This window comes from Peromyscus maniculatus, chromosome 4 (assembly GCF_049852395.1).
Source record: "Peromyscus maniculatus bairdii isolate BWxNUB_F1_BW_parent chromosome 4, HU_Pman_BW_mat_3.1, whole genome shotgun sequence".
Lineage (NCBI taxonomy): Eukaryota > Metazoa > Chordata > Mammalia > Rodentia > Cricetidae > Peromyscus > Peromyscus maniculatus.
The window spans coordinates 128,421,713-128,433,854 of NC_134855.1; the positions used below are offsets into that span (position 1 = coordinate 128,421,713).

The 12,142-nt window shown below is 48.2% G+C and overlaps 1 protein-coding gene across 3 annotated transcripts in view; it reads left to right on the plus strand.

The window, feature by feature from the left end:
• Nucleotides 1-272: 272 nt before the first annotated feature.
• Syndig1 (synapse differentiation inducing 1) overlaps nt 273-12,142 on the plus strand; it is a 160,092-nt gene continuing 148,222 nt past the window's right edge. The window contains exon 1 of one of the 3 annotated variants that reach the window (XM_006985533.4): nt 273-402. The gene's annotated coding sequence lies outside the window, so the exon portion shown is untranslated. Of the gene's footprint in view, nt 403-457; nt 560-727; nt 946-12,142 lie in introns of those variants that run through there. The other 2 variants (XM_016003979.3, XM_016003982.3) reach the window with 2 other exon arrangements.

Consider the following 12,142-nt stretch of genomic DNA (forward strand, 5'->3'; position numbering starts at 1 on the left):
TCCTCTTCTTCCTCCCCCGGGTCCCGCGGCCGCCTCCTCCCGCACGCAAGTCGCCAGGCTCGGTGAACCCAATTGAGTGGAGCGGCGCACTCCGGGTCACCCCTTGCTCAACCCGCGCCCTTTCTGCTCCCGGGGGCAAGAGGACCCAGCTCGGCTAGGGCGGCGGCGCTGCCCGGCTCCTGGAGCTGGGGAACCGTGTGCGCGGGGCAACCCGGGGCGCTGGCTGCGATCCAGGGAGGGGAGCGGCGGGGGAAGCGGCGCACAGGGGAGGGCAGAGGCGGAGAGCCACGAGCCCAGGAGCAGAGGCGGGCTCCGCACCGCACCGCGCCCCGCACGCTCGCCGGCTCCTGAGACGCGCGGGCGGCCGCCTGGGCGCACCAGCCGGGTCACCTTGTCCCGGAGGTAAGTCCGAAGCGCCGGAGCGGCGCGGGAAGACCGGGGGCTGCGGGAGTGGGCGGCGGCGGCGAGCGGGCGGCGGGCGCGGGAGGATGCCCTGGCGCAGGCGGGCGTCCTGCTCCGCCTCGCAGCTCGCAGACCAGGCGGCGGTGTGCCGGCCGCGGTAAGTCCCGTTGGGTCGCGGTCGGGGAGACACAGTGTCGCCCCGTGAGAGGGGAGATGGCGCCTGGCGGGGAAGATGCGGAGGACAGGAACCAGTACTATCGGCCCGGGCTGCACCTTGGCGCCTCGCCACCTTGGGTACCCAGGCGGCGTGAAGGGGCTGCTGTGCGACGTCGGTTAGAGCTAGCTAGTGAGTCTGTGTCCTGAGTGCGACGAAGCCAGGCTCTCGGAGCCAGGCTGGGGTACAAGAACACCAGCCTCGGTGATAACGACCAATCCATGGAGCGACCTAGCTGAGTCCAACAGGGACTGGTGAGCAGGGCACCCGCGGAGCTGGCACTGAGGTTCACATGGGACAGAGAAGGAACGGGCCAAAGGAAAGGAAAGGTAGAATTCAAGAGAATCTAGATGAGGTGGGGGGCACAATGTACTACCTGGACGGAGGACAGGACTTCTAGCGCCCCTTACCTCCGGCCAGGAAGAGATCGGGTTTTATGAGCTGTCCGGCCCCTGGCAAGCGCGACAGTCTGCAGCCTCCGAGCCGCCAGTCCTGGCGCCTAGATGGGGGCAAGCAGATGCGCTAACGGGGTTCAGAATCTAATTTTGTTGTCCCCAAGCGTGATTTCTACACTTCATTCGCGCTCTCCCTCTATATACTGGAGAAAGAGTGGACCACCCATGGAGTTGGACACTTTCCTTAAGAAAGGGCTTTGGGCATTTGCCTGTTCTGAGGACCCTTCCCTAGGCGTGGGGAGCCTTCCCTTGAGCTTTGTGGAGGCAGCGATCGCTTGGCTTTACTAAAAGATAACAGGAAGGGGTCTTCTGGTAGTCCTCATTTCCTGTAAGGTCTTCTGGCTGCAGAAGCTCTGGCACGCGGCACCTCAGACTTAAGGTGCGCACCACTCTCCTGCGGTGTTAGATGTGGTGGCGGCGCCTCTGCGCTGCGGGCAAGAACTGGGTTGCCTGTGCCTTCCCTAGCCTCACCAGGTTTTTGGTGCAGCAAACGGTGGTCCCCGCTTATCTGTTTGAGGGACGTAGGTTGGGGAAATACCGAGGGGTTCTTTTTCTGTTTAGAATCAGGCAGTGGGACGTGAGTCTGTGAGGACCTCTTCTACAGACCAGCGAGTTTGGTCAGAACCCTAACCCAGGGGAGGTGGCGAGCTGCACAGACCTGCAGCTTGAGACGGTTGGGTGACAGCCTCCTAACAAACCTCAGAGCCAGCTAACTTTCCTCTGTCAAGGTTTCTCTGCTGGAGCAGCAGGGGTGCGTGCAGAGAAGTGGTTTGAAAGAGGAAAAAGAGGGTCGCCAAAGTAGCGTCAGCAGTCTGGTGTCAGTTTGGAGGAAGGGAGTAAGAAGCTGAGCTGAGCGGAATTTTCAGAGGAGTTGCATGTACCTTTGACCGCCCTTTTGAAGTTGTAGACCACAGGTGGGGGGCCTGTGGATGTGTGAGGAAGCACCTCTCTTTTTTGCTTGCTTTCCTCATGCCTTCAAACACGTTGGCCCTTTGCTAGGGCGAACTTGGCTCTGTACGTGATCAGGTGCCCGTCTTTCTCACCCTGCCCCCAGTGCCTGCCTGTGCAGAGTACTCATAAATTAATTGGCCCTTTTCAGCTAAGGGTGTACTGCGGCATGGGGGCAGAGGGAGCGGGGAAACATTTCAAACTTTTCTATTGCAGAAATTTTCAGTGGTATAGAAACGTAGAGAGATGCCACGACCTCTCCTTGTTTCTCAGAGTACTGGAGGCCTTGTTTGAATAAAGACTTCAAAACCCATCCACCAAAGGGATGAGATGTGAGGGGAGAGATATGCTAATTAGCCTGATTCAGTTATTCCACATCATACAGCTAGATCATAACATCACTTTGTGTCCTGTAAGCTTATACAATTATGAATATATATATATATATATATATATATATATATATATATATATATATATATACAGTAACCAATAAAGCAGCAAATTCATGGGTTAAAAGTAATAAATTACATTGCTTTTTCAGTTCATTTTTAAATGACCTAGCAAAGTAATATGTTTACTTTGTACAGAATTTTCATGCATGTTTCATTTTGGTTTTAACCTTAAGAAGAAAAAAAGGAATTCTTAGCTGACTTCATCTGTCTGCACATGGTCCTGTCTCTGAGGCTGATGGCAATTCATGGCAGGTAGGCCTGGCCATCCGAAATAACCATTGTGTGTGTGTTTTGTTTCTATGCTGGATTGGATCCCAGGGCCTCACCACAAATGCAAATCATGGCTATATCACTGAGTTATGTTTTAGCTCCAAAATATGACTGTTACTAGTGACCCCAGTAGAGTACAGATGATGTTCAAATACAAGGGAAGGCATTGTTCTCCCCATTTATATCTTGGGGAGTGGGGAGACAGTCTTCTATTTTTCCTGGAGAACCAGGGAAGGGGCATTACAAGAGGAAAAACAAATCCAGCTACTAAGGAAAAGAGGCTTTTTAAATTTCCTGTACCTATCTACCCGGGGGCATGAGATTCTAGCTGACCAGTTGCTGCAAGAACAACAAAATAATTTTTAAAAAACGGTAAAAACTTTACTCAATTCATAAGTCATAAGCCATTTCTTCCACAGTTAGCAGTGACATGCATGTAAGGGCTGCAATGGACTTAACTTGTCCTTCATATTAGCCTCCTCGAGTGAGTCTTACTTGCTAGGAGACATTTGCTTATGTAAGTTTTCTCCCAGAGACATCAACTCCTCCGCTGTTGCTGTTGCAAGGCTCACTGAGAGTGCTGCATGCTCCAGGTGTTCGTTAAGAAACCTTGGGTGGGCATTCCTGTCACCATTACTGGGCCCTCAGAAAGGTGCCATGCCTGGAATTTGGTATCCAGTGTGGTTTTCGTAGTATAGAGAGGTGCCACACATACCAGAGAAGGCCAGGAGGGTCTGCAGGAGGAATGCCTTCCCCTGCAGATCCCCGCTGTACACCTCTCTATTTTCTTTGAGATAAAAGCCATTTCTAAAAATGTCAATGGCCTTCTTGGAGCTGGATAGACTTTGGAATACCTTTGTGAAGAGCACTGTATAAAGGGATCTTTGGTCAACCTTTTGTTAAGTGATCAACTGGCATGTGGGTGAGCGCGTTCACCATGTCCTCCCAGATAAAACCTTGATATTTTTGTTTCATGCCAGTGCAGGCCTCTTTCTCACATTGTCCCTTTCCAGTTTCCCCTGCCTTTTGGAGAATGCAGATCCCCAGGGATGGTAGGGATTGGCACAGTTTTGCAACCTGTGGTTTGAACAATACCAGATTTTAGAAACACCATGAGATGGAAGGATGAGGTGTCTACTTGTCAGCATCAGCTGATAGAAGCAAATTGGATTACATTGGAATGTTACATGGGGCTGTTATATACAGAAGTGTGCTCATGTGAGATATTTTGAGGGGCATAGCTTGTGCCCTAGTTTCACTGTACTGGGGACGTGGAGGCACAATGTCAAAAAGGTGGAAATATTCAAAAAAAATTGAAGGCAGGCTAACCAGTCTCTTACCCATGCTACCAGAAATGTAATAATGAAGATCAGCAGGTGGTTTTAGACGTGAATTGTCAACATTCTCTGTGCAAGACTCTTGTATGTTTCAAATGATTGCTCAGAGCTTGCAATCCTGTTTTAAAGAGACTTCGTGAGCAGCTGAGCACCACTCTGCAGCCCAGTTCCCTGGCCAGCATTTCTTACAAACATATGGTGTACTGGGGGCAAAGGGAAAAGTGAATCTTCTGTCCCCTGGTTGTCACTCTGTCCCCGCAAAACTTTCAGGTGCACCTGACCTGTGACAAGGTCAATCTTTCAAACTCTGGGCTTTCCCATGGAGCTTTGAACTACCTTAAAGAAGCCTCTTGCCGGGCGTTGGTGGTGCACGCCTTTAATCCCAGCACTCGGGAGGCAGAGCCAGGCGGATCTCTGTGAGTTCGAGGCCAGCCTGGGCTACCAAGTGAGCTCCAGGAAAGGCGCAAAGCTACACAGAGAAACCCTGTCTCGAAAAACCAAAAAAAAAAAAAAAAGAAGCCTCTTAACTTTTCTGAGATTCTGTTGCTTTTCAATCACATTCTCCTCAGTATTTTGAAAATAAATGTTTATGGTCATCACTGTTTGCTAAAGGAAGAAAGAGCTAGCTAAAGGATGCCTTTGAGTCTTATCTTAGTGGTCTATTACTGTGAAGAGACATCATGACCATGGCAATTCTTGTTTTGTTTTTCGAGACAGCATTTCTTTGTGTAGTTCCTGTCCTGGAACTTGCTCTGTAGACCAGGCTGGCCTTGAACTCACAGAGATCTGCCTGCCTCTGCCTCCAGAGTGTTGGGATTAAAGGCATGCGCCACCACCGCCTAGCCCCAGTGGCAACTCTTAACCAGAGGTTTGGTCCATTATCAGCATGGCAGGAAGCATGGCTGCACTTAGACAGACATGGTGATGGAGGAGCTGAGAGTTCTACATCTAGATCCACAGGCAGCAGGAAGGAGCAGTGAGAAACTGGGCCTGGCTCTGGCTTCTGAGACCTCAAAGACACCCCCAGTGACATATTTCCGCCAAAAAGGTCACACTTACTAATCCTTTCAAATACACCCCTGCCACTCACTAAGCATCCAAATATATGAGCTTTGGGGAGCCAATTCTTATTCAAACCACAAGACATTTTTTTTATTTTAAAAGAATTTTAAATTCATTTTGCATACCAACCAGAGATCCCCCTCTCATCCTTCCTCTTGTATTCCTCCCCTTCCCCTCCAACCCACTCCCATTCCCTCCTCCAAAAGGGTAAGTCCTCCCATGTTGTGGGGGGGGGGCAGCAAAGCCTGGTACATTCAGTTGGGACAGGACCAAGCCCCTCCCCTCTGCATCAAGGATGAGCAAGGTGTCATTCCATAGGTAATGGGCTCCAGAAAGCCAGCTCATGCATCAGGGATGGATCCTGATCCCGCTGCCAGGAGCCCCTTAAACAGACCCAAGATCATGATGGGTCAATCTTTGGAGACAACTGAACCAAGCTCATACAAACCACCACAAGCCTTAACTGGCTGTTTCTTTGGGCATGCTTACAGTCACTGGCTAGATGAGAAAACAGAGTGGGCCTGCCTTTTCTGTATCTGCATCCTATAACTGCTGCCTGGCAGGGGTCACAAGAGGACAGTATCTACACTTCCTGAGGGCAGACCAGTTCTCCCACAGGAATGTGTGTGAGACAGTCAACAGTCCTGTCTGCTAAAGATTTTCAGGGGATGTAGAGGACAGCCATGTGAGCAATAGTGTTTGAATATAGCTAACTTAACTAAAAGTGGATTCCTATCATATTGTAAAGCTTTCCCCATTCCTTGCATAAAATCCATTGCCTAAACCATCATAAGTCAGATTACCAATGAAAGTCAACCACCATGTGGAACGCATGTAAGCCTCCATGTGGCAAAGAATCTATTAAATCTATTACCCAAAATAAAATAAAATAAAATAAAATAATAAAATAAAGCAATAGAGAAAAACAATGGATGAGCATTGGGATTGGAAGAACAGTCAGAACCAAATAACCATAAATGGAAAATCTCTCAATCTCTCTCCCCGCCTCTCTCTGTCTCTGTCTGTCTGTCTGTCTGTCTGTCTGTCTGTCTGTCTGTCTCTCTCTCTCTCTCTCTCTCTCTCTCTCTTACACACACACACACACACACACACACAGAAAATAAAATAAAAGCCAGATCCCATCTCAAATGAAAAAAAAAATAAAAATAAACTAGGGATATAGCTCAGTGGTAGAGTGCACAAGGCCCTGCGTTCAATTCCCAGTACCACAAACAAGCAAATATTGCTTCAGAAAGCACAGAGACAACTTTGAAACCTCAGTTACATAAAAACAGTGTGTAGAGTCCAGTTAGCACTACTACAGAGACAAACATTTTGCTGCTGAAATTCAAGTGTGTGTTGGGGGGAGGGGGTCCTGTGTCTCTGTGTGTGTTTAAATGCCTTTATTGACTCTTTTTTAAATCTTTATTTTTATGTGCATCGGTGTGAAGATATCAGATCCCCTAAAACTGGAGTTACAGTCAGTTGTGAGCTGCCGTGTGGGTGCTGGGAATTTGGTCCTCTGAAAGAGCAGCCAGTGCTCTTAACTGCTGAACCATCTCTCCTCCCCCCTCAAGCGTGGTTAATGTGAATATTTTTGTTAGCTTTTAGTTCCTAGCTGGGTTTCAATTATATTACAGAGCACTTTGGGGATGTAACTCAGAGAGAGAAAAGTTAGATTGAACCTAAGATCCATCTTTTAGAAAGGATTTGCTGTTGAAATTCATATTTTGAACAATCATGATGTCTCATTTGAATCTATCGTTTGATAGATTGGGCTGCCATTTCAGATGTCTCTATCGGTTCCTTCCTTACTTTTTTCTTGGTCCAAAAGTATTTAAATCTAGAACCCAAACATGTTTCAGACACTTAGGACCACTACAGTTGCATTCCACTGCCTCAACTTTAAACACACTTCAGAAAGCAGAATGCGATGTTCTCACCTCCAACACATTTGGGATTCAGCCTTCTCCCTTAGGAAATTAAAACAGTGGATGTTATATAAACCTATTCCTCCATGGTGGGTATAATATGCATTTAAATGAGTTCCTGTGAGCTTGGTCCTCACCTGGTGGTGATGACTCTGAGCAGGAGCAGGTTTGAAATAAGTGGGATTATGTCCCAAGATCCACTCTCTGGGATAGAATTGGGACCAGTGCATATCCATGCTGAGAGGCAAGCTCAAGACTGAGTTTTAGTAGATTTCTAGGATACCCAACTCATCCTATGAGAGACTGGCACCAGCCCTACACTTAATGACTTGCAGAGTCTAAAAATGCATCTAGTAAGATAGAGGCATTTCTACACCCACCTTCACCTCCAAAATCTCACTTTCAGCCTGTCTCCCATATGTTTTCTTCAAAAGGGACCCTGTTTCTACCAGCTGAACACACCACAGAATACTGGTGCAGGGCTTCAGGGTGGTGAGAAGAGGTGGAGCCTTCACAGAACAACAATAGCAATGTGTGGTGACTGAGGTGGATACAGCAGGGCTGGCCGGAGCTTGCAGGTCAGCCATCCCTAGATAGATTTCTGAACTGTTTATCTGCTCTGCATGACCCAGAAAAGCTCCCTGAATTCAAAGTGACTGCAGAGAGGACCCGGAGGCTGTCCCCCACCTGGACCCCAGCCTTGAGATGCCTGTATCTGATCCGGCCTTTTCACTTCTCAGTGCCATTCCTCCCATCTCCCCTACACAGAACCAGGAACTGGCTGATTATTGTGCAAACTACTCCCCGCCCCTCCACTTCCAGGGCTTGGGTTCAGTCATTTCAGGGCTTTGACATAATATAATTCTCTAAATTCCCTGACAGAGATAGAATTTTTTTTTTTTTTTTGGTTTTTCGAGACAGGGTTTCTCTATTCCTCTATGTAGCTTTGCGCCTTTCCTGGAACTCACTTGATAGCCCAGGCTGGCCTCAGAGATAGAATTTTTAAGTTTAAGTACAGGGAAATAATTGGGTTTATTATGTCCTCACTCTCTCCCTTCCATTGGCATCCTGACCCCGCCTCTGTATGCGTACACATTTGTGTGTGTGGGAAGGTGGGAATGTGTATGTGTGTAGATGTGGCTTCTCTGACAACCAAGGTTATGTGACCTGCAGTACAGCTTCCACCAAAGGGGTCAGAAGCACCACATCCTGAGCCCCTAGCTACTTTCTCTGAGCCCCTTGTCCAGGTCCTGTTGTAATGCTCTTTGGCGCCATTGCTAATCTGACTGCTCCTACTGACGTGTCTTGGCTATGAAAAAGATCCCCAGATGTGTTCTACAGTGCTGCAGTTTATTCTGTTGTTGACTCAGAACTCGTAGAACGCTGTAGTTCCCTTTCTCATTGCTCATTTTCCCGGTACCTTTCGGAGAACTGCACACTTCAGGACCCTGAGTCACTGAGTGTATCTCCATCCCACATTTCAACAACTGCCCTGTTTGATGTGCGTCACCTACCTACATGGCCATGGACACAGGAAATGTTGGTGCAGACATGACTGGAGCACTGTGACCTCGCTCCGTCCATGCCTGGCCATGACCCCAGCCTCCACCACTCTCTTCTTTGTTAGAGGATGAACATTTTGAAGTGTCCAGGTTTTCTGTGGCCTCAAGACTGCATTTGGGAAAGTTGAAATTTTGATACTTGCTTCTCATCTTACTGGTTGGCCATTTTGGCTCCCCACACTAAGAGGCTCCTTTGCAATCCACTGATCTTTTCCCCTAGCCCTAGCCCCAACAGAAACCTGCACTGACTGTCTCCAGCCACCAGTCTTACCCAGGTACACTGAGGCCCAGAGGAATCAGACACATAGATAGCTGGAATATTTGGTATAATCTGTAAGCTAGCCCAGGACACCCCTGCCTCTCCTTGTCTTGTCCTCTAGCTATTGCAGTGACCTGTGGAGGCTTGCATCCAGTTTAAGACTCATCTCTCCCAGGGTTGGACAGAAAGACTGCCTGACAGGTGGGATCATAGTATTTCAGTATCTGGCATGCTTACTCCTCCAGGATCAGGACCCAGGAATGAGGGACAGGTTAACGGTAATCAGCTCATTCCTTAACTGGTGCTATACACCTCTTCTTAGCTACTAGGGCACCTCTGTTGCCTTGGATACTCAAATGCACAATGTAGATCCTTCCATCTACCCCAAGGACCTTCCCACAGCACTACCCTGCTAGGAAGTTCTGCTTCCAACCTGGGGTCCCATAGCTTTGGTGTCCTCTACTGTCTTTACACAATGAAAGGGTAGCTTAAGCACTAACAAAAACTTCACACTAAGGACTGGATATTTCTGGGATTCTCTGTTGCCTCCAGTGAGAAATCAGTCCCACCTCTTTAGACATTGTCCTCCATCTGAAATATATGTCTGTCTGCTGAGTGAGGGTTGAGGCAGCTGTGTGTTCATGAATGTATACGAAGGGACTTGAGGATTGGCAATGTCAAGGGAGTGGGATAGAAATAAGTGTAGTGTGGAGAAGATGGACAGGTGAATGGTGCCATGGCAGGGACATGGTGAGCCTTGATGGGGTGCATAGCAAGCGTCTCCTTCTATCTCAGCACCACTGTACCGTGGCAGTCATGAGGTTATCCAGGTGTCATAGAGCTAGGTTAGGGAAAACCATGGGCCCTCCATAGAAACTGAGCCTGTGAGAGGGGCAGAATCCTGAAGGAACTAATGGAAAGCTGGGTGCTGGCTGACAATGGGCCTCAGTCAGTCACTTCTGCATGGTTGAGGATCTTCCAGTCTCCAGGGGTTTCTGATTTTGTTTTCTAACCTTTCTGGTCCTGGGGTTTGTATTCAGGCTGGAGTGGAAATACTGGTTTGTTTGTTTTTTTATGTTGTTGTTTTGTTTTGTTTTTATTGGGGGGGTTGTTGTTGTTGTTGTTTAACTCCTCATTTCAGGGATGAATAGCTGTCTTTGAAGACATGTGGGTGACTTCTGATTTCACATGTGGTGAGCTAATGGATTTAGGAAATACAGGCATTTCTACTGGAGGGGCCAGACCAAGGCTTGTGTGGCTTGTTTGCATCATGTTATAAATGTTGGCACAGGAAAACTAACAGTAGCTTCAACTCTTAGGTCCTTATTGCTAGTGATGTCTCTCCCCGGCCAGATGGCAGGACCAATGAAGGGAATGGAGGAGCGAGAAAAGGGAAGGGGAGACGAGGAGTGTGCCTGTGACTCCATTGGTTCTCTCGGCACACCCTGGAGATGCCCCTCTTCTACATTTGGCCACTTGGCATGACCAAGAGAGCCAGAGGGTGCCAACCTGCTGTCCAGCCTTATGTTGCCAGAGTGGGATACTGCTGCAGAGGCCCGTCTTTAGAGTATCCTTGCTTCTTTGCCTGTCTCTAAAGGCCATGCTATCTCACCCTGCTGTGCTTGGCTGCAAAGTCCTCTTGGTATTGCTGGAACCTACAGTAACTGCTAGAACAGTTGCACATTCTGTGCAGAAGGCAAAGAGATGGAGACTATTCTATCACAGGGTAAATCCCGAGTGGAGCAAAACATACTTAGGTTATTTATCTCTGCCGTGTAGATGGCTTCCATGGGATACAATGCCTACAGAAAGTCATCAAGTGAGATATGGGACGTAGGCTAGGCATGACTCAGGCACTTAGGAGTCCAGGAGAGCAGAAATCACCTGCAGAACATCCAGGCAGCCAGAGGGGAGGTGCCTATCGTCTCCAGTGCCACAGGCCCCAGAACAACAACATAAACTAAACAGCACAGCGGGTCTACGCTTGTTCTTGTCTTGCTCTCGGCATTAATCTTTTCCCAGAAGATGGGATTTTTTTTTCCTCTGCAGATACTGCCCAGAAACACTGGTTTTCCTGGAATTGGCATTCAGAGCCTTGTGTATTTCAGAAATACATTTTAGTGAGTTGGACTCTGTCCAGTGGTCTTTAAGCCAGTACATTTGTAGGGGGGAAATCAGACATGAGCTTGACTGTCTCTGAAGGGCCATATCAAATCACATCTGTTCCTATAGGCTCTAGCTTAGTCCAGGAGAGGACCTTGGGGTCCCACATGTGCACACATCCATCCCTTGAGTCTCCTCCACTCCTGCCCTTCCTGCATGTTGCAGAGCTGTCAGGGTAAAGGGCTGTGGAAGTTATTTGACATCACTGTGATCAATGACTGGCAGAAACAATGTGAGTGAGGATTTATTTTAGCTTACCATCTCAAAGTTTTCAGTCTACAGGCTTTGACTCCATTTATTCTGAGCCCATGATAAGGAAGAGTTCCATGTTGCTGTGACCCACTTTTCCCATCTAGGTACCACCCTTTGAAGCTTTCATAACATCCTAAAGTAGGTCCCTAGCTGGGAGCCAAGGTTAAACATATAATCCTCTGGTGGTGTTTCATATTCAGACCATAATTGGAACTCCTAACCAAGCTGTCTGGTGACATCACTGTTGGTTGTGGATTTCAGATTTTCCTCAGCTTACAGTAGGGGTTCTGCCCTGAGAGACCAAGCCCATGATGGAATATGGTAAGTTTAAACTGCACTGAATACATCTGTATGTTACTTTGCTGTTGCTGTGATAAAACACTATGACCACAAGCAACTTATAGGAGGGTGAGTTTATTTGGGTTTATGGTTCCAGAGGGATGAGTCCATCGTGGTGGGGAGGCGAGACAGCAAGTGGTGGCCATCATGACAGAAGTAGGAAGCTGAGCCCTTGCATCTTTGGTCACAAACATGAGGCTGATAAAGGGGACTGGAAACAGAATAAGGCTCTATGATCTCAAAGCCTACCCCCAGTGATGTAGATTCCTCCAGCAAGGCTGCACCACCCAAACCTCCCCAAACAGCTCCACCAAATGAGGATCAAGTAAGTGTTCAAATACCTGAGCCTATGAGGAATATTCTTATTCAAACCACCACATCACCCAACCTGCCCAGCATCTAAATGGCTTGGCAACACACAGGCTGCATTCTCAGTTGTTTTCCCTTGGCCCTGCAGGACTCTCAGTGGCTGCATCTCTCTGCCCTGGACAGC